This window comes from Silene latifolia, chromosome 6 (assembly GCF_048544455.1).
Source record: "Silene latifolia isolate original U9 population chromosome 6, ASM4854445v1, whole genome shotgun sequence".
NCBI classification, from domain to species: domain Eukaryota; kingdom Viridiplantae; phylum Streptophyta; class Magnoliopsida; order Caryophyllales; family Caryophyllaceae; genus Silene; species Silene latifolia.
The window spans coordinates 113,965,131-113,971,752 of record NC_133531.1 but is presented as its reverse complement, the minus strand read 5'-3'; the positions used below and the strand labels follow the sequence as shown (position 1 = coordinate 113,971,752).

Here is a 6,622-nt window from a genome sequence, read left to right as displayed (position 1 = left end):
AATTTTTGTGCCCATTCCCTTTTTGATGACAAAATGTATGGTAGAACATGGGTGAATGATGGTTGCATGGTTTCAAGGGTCACCTTGGAATAAACGGCAGCCAAGGAGTTATCACACCACAAGGTACTCTTGATTAGGCCTTAATCCATGGGTCAAAGGATACTAGCATGACATATCCTAGGGTGTTTTACAAGTATTCTAACAAGCAAAGTCTTAAGAAGAAAAAACATCTACTAGGGCCTATATACACTTGTCAAGCTTCCCAAATAGACGGTTTCACAAAATTGTTTCCTAAATGCAACTATATGCCATGATGCAACTAACATATATACATCCTAATGCATATGCTTCTACCAACTAGTATGCCAAATAATCTAAATGCAATCCTAAATTCACATTGTTTTTACCGCATCAATCAAAATAAAGCCACCTAGTCATTAACATAAAGAGGAAAAAGGAGATTGGAAAGATCATACCATGCGGTCTTCAATATCCTCATGTCTCGGATGTGGCGTAGTCAATCAATGTGAACAGGGATGAACAAACACAATATATACAAAACAATATAGACAAATCTATACTAAAAAGGAATGAACATGTTTTTGGATTTTCAATTTTTCAAATTTTTTGGATTTTTGATTTTTTTTGGATTTTGAATAAAAGTCAAGTTAGAATTTTCCATACCCACACTAGTATGGGCATTGTCCTCAATGGCCAATACGATAGGAAATTATGCAATGAGTATGCATGATTTCTAAACTAAATGCAAGCTATACTAAGCTACACTACATGATGCATGTGTTTTTGTTATGGCGGAGAGCATAATTTAAATTAGCTCCCGATACATATGCATGGACTTACCCAAACCAAAATAAAAATTATTTCTAATGTCATGAATTTCGGGGGAGTTTATGCACATGGAATGCAATGCATGAAACTAAAGATTGTCATTTTGGATTTTACAAGTTGGGAACAAAGATAAAGAACACCTTAATAAAGCGAAGGTGTTAGTCCTCTAATGTTGCTAGGACTCCACAAAGTAAATGATCAAGATAAAATAAAAACAAGAGAAGTAGATAAACCATAAGGGAGGTGTAAGAATGTAGGAGCCTTTAAAGTTTGCTAATCCTCACCCATTGTATCATCATCATCATCATCATCATCTCTTGAGGCATCATCAACCTCTATAGATGTGGAATCATGTCCACTCACACTTTCACTTGCTTGTTCTTCCTCACTTTCCTCTTCCTCTTCTTGAGCTTCTTCTTCTTGAACCTCTTCTTATTGAACCTCTTCTTGTTCACCACCATCTCCAACAACCATCTCCTCTCCACCCGGTCTACCACCACCAGGAATGCTAGGAAAGAATACTTCCCTATCCGCCCAACTAGGCAAAGGATAAGACGGATCAAGAAGTCCTTGCTTAGCTAGATGTAGGAGGGGCGAATATTGGGCCTTGTAAGCATCCACTCTATCATTGTAAGCTTGCTTGTGCATTTCCCTCATGAGTAGTGTCAAGTATTCATTTCCCACTTCGACATCCTTGGGTTTGAACTCTTGGTATTCAAATGGGTAAGGTGGGGTGATAATGGAGGAGGAGGGCTCAGCAATTTCTCCCCTTTATTGTTGAATGATATACTCGGTCTCTTCGGAGAGTGGGAGAAGGTAGTTCGGTCGGTGAACATTCAATCGGCAAATTTTGGAAGGCAAGGTGAAGGATCTAGCTTCATTTGTTAACCACCCATATTTGTCGTCAAGAGTGTCGTGCTTGGCCCACTTGAACTTGTGAATCATGGTGTCCTTATCAACAAGATGGCCTCCTTTAACCGGCACATAAGTGTTGTTGTTGTTGAAATCCCGGTTAAAATGCCTAGCCAAATGGGTAACTAGTCCTCCATTGACAATAAAGGCGGCGCCTTCTTTGCCACAATCTACATTAAGCCACCGTTCAACCAAAAGTCTTAAAGCATTGTATGGCTTGGTAAATTCCCTCCCAATGTTCAAGGCCGACTCAAGAAGAATACAATCGAGTTTGGTAAGATGATTTGTGCCATTTATAGCTATCAAAGTATTCCCAATGACCTTATGCCATACTCTAATGCCCGGATGGTGGACTAAGAGAGCACGACAATCATGAAAGCGCACGAATTTCTTTCCGGAAATTGCCATCCAAAGAGGAGCGGGGTCATACTTGATATGAGTCTTTGTATATTTCGGATTATCACTAAGGCCTAATATCTTACCTAATTCGCCATAAGTTATGCGTCTATCAACATTTTCAAGACGAAACTCGATGTTGGTTCGAGTCTCCACCCTTGTGACTTTCAAAGAACTTAAAAATTCCAAGGTGAGGGAGGGGTATGTCAATTCCTTCATTGTAAACAATTTACCCAATCCCATACACTCAAAGAAGGTTTTGGTTTGTTCAAGAACACCCAATTTTGACAATGCATTTTCACAAATAAACTTAGTAGGCATGATGGTTTTCTTAGCAAAAAGAATGAATTTCTCCCTATGAGAGTCGTAAGTGAAAGTTACCTCCGGATAATTGGATAATTGTTCAATGACCGGAGTTGTTGATGTTGTAGCTTCCATAGGGGAACCTTGTTGTTGAACCTCCAACCTTGCCTCATGGACTACTAATGCCTTTGACAATTGTTTTGCTTGAAGAGCTAGTTGCCTTTTGGAAAGTGTCTTCTTTGGGAGTGTCTTGTTACCTCCTTTAGTTTTTGCCATTCTCCTTTGCTTGATTACACCAATGAGAGATTGAAATCTTCAATTTTTAGTTATACTCAAATCGATTTAGGATGAATGAATGTTGCTTTGTATCCTAAAAATCGACTCAAAGGTTGAAGATTTGGTGTTTGAATCACTTGTTGTTGCAAAAGGAGTGATTAATTTTTGTTGTGAGGAAGTTTGGATTTGATTTGGTTGAGGAAATTTGCTTTTGTTGATGGAGAGGATGAGGGTTTTTGGGTAGTGGGTAGTGTTTGTATGTTGAAGAAATGAGAATGAATTGGAGAAAAGGGGTTTAAATGAACCGTTATATTTGAAAGTGCAGCAGACGACGAGCGGACCAGGCATCGGGACGGGCGGATTCTTCAATGTTTGGCTCAGGAAAAGACGCCACAGGACGAGCATCTTGCTTCTAAGACGAGCGGATTCCTGGGTAGGGATGAGCGTCTTTCTGAGTGGACGCTCGGATTCCTTTACAGATAAAATCCCAGATTTTTGCCATTAAAAAGACGAGCGTCTTTTGTGAAGGACGACCGTCCAGAATGAGACGAGCGGATTCTCAGCTGAGACGCTCGGATTCTTTTACAGACCAGTTTTTTTGTATTCTGCAGCTCTACCAGACGAGCGTCTGTTGACTTTGGACGCTCGGGTTCTTCAGGACGAGCAGATTATTCGTTTGGACGCTCGGATTCCTCCTTGACCACACGGATTCAGGTCCATCCGTGGGCACATCATGACCCGTGTCATTTTCATTCTTCAATTCTCGTGTTCTTCATTGTAGGGGCACTACAAAGGCATGAATAGCCTAGGCAATTGCTATCCTCACACTAAGGTAAAGCACTACACATTAATAAAATCATAAGTCCCTCCCTCACTTCTCTCAAAATGATGAATATCTTGATCAAGGCACAAAAATACAAACCCAAAAATGACAAAAATGCAATGTAATAATTGAAATACAAGTTAGGGTGTTAGAATATTTACAAATGGTGGTTTAGGGAGGACTCCACCAAACTCTCATCCAATGTGAGATGTCAAGGGGTCATGTTCAAGGTGTTGTTGATGTTACTCAACACCTTGAAGAAGTAGTCGAAAGCATGCTCATTATCATGATAAAGGTCCTCAATAGATTTTTGCACTTGTTGTTCTCCATGATGGTCTTGGTTCATAGCATTACCAATATAGGGATTGAATATCCCTTCGAACTCATCATCCCAAAGACCGCAAACTTCATCTACTTGATCATTAAAAATTTCTTGAGTTGATAGAGACAACTCTCCTTCTTTCGTGTCTTGGCCAATGAGGCCATCTTCTTCACTTGTCATGAGTGAGCTTTTCAAACTCTCATTGTTTCTATTTCCTTGCTCTTTTGATGGAGCATCATCCACTTTCTTTTTCCATTCCAACTTCTTCCTATCATCCTTCCGACTATAGTGATCAACCAAAAAGCACGGCACATGCAATCGGGGAGCTCTCATGGTCTTGTCAAGATTGAAAGTGATGGTTTCATCTCCCACTTTAAGGGTGAGTTCTCCTTGCTTTACATCGATCACCGCTCCCGCGGTGTGCAAGAAAGGTCTTCCTAAGATAATAGGAATGTGGAGTCTTCTTCCATGTCAACAATAACAAAATCCACCGGGATGAAGAATTTTCCAATTCTCACGGGAACATCTTCCCATATCCCTAAAGGTGTCTTTGTTGATCTATCCGCCATTTGAAGCGTGATGTTGGTACATTTGAGTTCTCCCATTCCTAGCCTCTTGCTAACCGAAAATGGCATGACACTAACACTGCCCCAAGGTCACATAGAGCTTTGTTGATTGTAGTATCACCAATAGTGCATGGAATGGAGAAGCTTCCCGGATCCTTGAATTTTGGAGGTGCGCTCCCTTGAAGGATGACACTACTCATCTTAGTGAAGGCAATAGTCTCAAGCTTCCGGATTGAATTCTTCTTCGTAAGGATGTCCTTCATGTACTTTGCATAGGCCGGAACGTGATTGATCAATTCCGTGCAAGGAATCGAGACTTCTAAATTCTTTACAATCTCCATGAATTTTCCAAGTTGGTCATCAAACTTAGGCTTAGCTTGACGACGCGGTAATGGAAGTCTAATCACAATGGGCTCCTTCTCTTTGGCCTTTTCTTCACTTTTCTTTGAAACTTCTTGATTGGTGGGTTCTTCTTCCCTAGAGTTTTGCACAACTCTTTCCTTGTCACTAGCTTCCACAACTTCTTCCTCAACTTGCTTCTTTGGTCCTTCATATCTCGTACCACTCCTCAAGTGAATGGCACTAACAGTTTCATGTCTCGGGGGATTACTTTGAGGTGGTAATTACCCCTTTTGCCTTTGAGAGTTTGAAGATGCTAGTTGGGTCAATTGGGTTTCCAACATTTTTGTGTGGGCTAGGGTGTTGTTGATGGTGATGTCTTTTGCTTGGCTATCTTTTTGTATTTGAGTGAAAAATTCTTGTTGATTCTTTTGCAATTGGAGGACCGCTTTTTGAACATCAAAACCTTGGTCATTTTGTTGATTGTATGGAGTTTGATTTTAATAACCTTGGTTTTGGTTGTAAAAGGGTCTTTGATTTTGGTTTCTCATGGGAGGTGGGGTGTATGTTGGTTGAGGGTTTTGAACATTTTGGCTTTTGTATGAGAGATTTGGGTGGAATTTGGTGTTTTCATTGTAATAGTTGGAATAAGTGGTACCACTTTTGTATGCTTGAAAAGCATTCACTTGCTCATTTGTTTTCCTACATTCACTTTGGTCATGTCCCAAAGTTCTACAATTCTCACATATCCCACTTGGGATTGATGAAGATGCCACCATGGCATTAACATGATGCTTTGGTGATTTTGAGGCTTCTTCAAGCTTAGCCATAGCCTTCTCAAACTTCAAGTTGATGGTATCAATATGAGCACTAAGTTGAGCACCCAATTGAGTAATGGAGTCCACTTCATGCTTTCATCCTCTAGTAGCCTTGCGAGGTCTACTATATTGTGAATTATGGACCGCCATTTCCTCAATCTTATTCCAAGTTTGATTATCGTCAACTTCGGTGAACATACCATTTGATCCCATGTTGAGAATGTTTCTTTAGTTTTCATAAAGACCATTCCAAAATTGTTGTACCAAGAACCGCTCTCTAAGTCCATGATGAAGACATGAGCGACAAATTCCTTTGAATCGCTCCCAAACTTCATACAAAGATTCTTCGTCCCTTTGCTTAAAACCCGTAATTTGAACTCTTAGCATGTTAGTCTTTTCCGGAGGGTAGAATTTTTTGTAGAAAGCTAGAGCCAACTTCTTCCAAGAGTCAATTCCAAGAGTAGCGTTATCAAGGCTTTTCAACCATTGTTTTGCGGTGCCAATTAGAGAAAAAGGAAATAAGACCCATCGAATTTGGTCTTGAGTCACTCCGGTTTGTGAAATCGCATTACAATAGTCACAAAAAGTTTCCATGTGGGAATGAGGGTCTTCACTAGGCATCCTCCCAAATTGGCCTCTTTCGACTAATTGGATAAATGCGGATTTTGCAATAAAATTTCGGATTAAGTGTTGTGGTGTGGGAGTACCATTGGGTAGGTTCTCCTCGGTTGGTACAGAATGTGATGAAAATATAGGCATTGTGGGTTGATTGCGTGATTGATTTTATGCTGGGTTCTCCTCACCTTCTCTTGCAAAAGGGTTGATGAACTCAATAGTATTTGGTTGAATATCTACAACCTCACCAATACCTCTCAAAATGTTTCTAGCAAGTCTTCTATTAGTTGTCAAAGTCCTTTCAATTTCGTGATAAATGGGTAACAAGTTACCTTGTGATCTTCAAGACATGCAAAATATCAAACAACTCGAAAATAATTAGAACAAACCTTGAGGAGTTTTA

General features: G+C 40.0%; 1 non-coding gene across 1 annotated transcript; it reads left to right on the top strand.

The window, feature by feature from the left end:
* Positions 1-5,884: 5,884 nt before the first annotated feature.
* LOC141589325 (small nucleolar RNA R71) lies at positions 5,885-5,991 on the top strand. The gene has a single exon (XR_012520269.1). It is a non-coding gene; the product is annotated as a small nucleolar RNA R71 (small nucleolar RNA).
* The last annotated feature ends 631 nt before the right edge of the window (positions 5,992-6,622 follow it).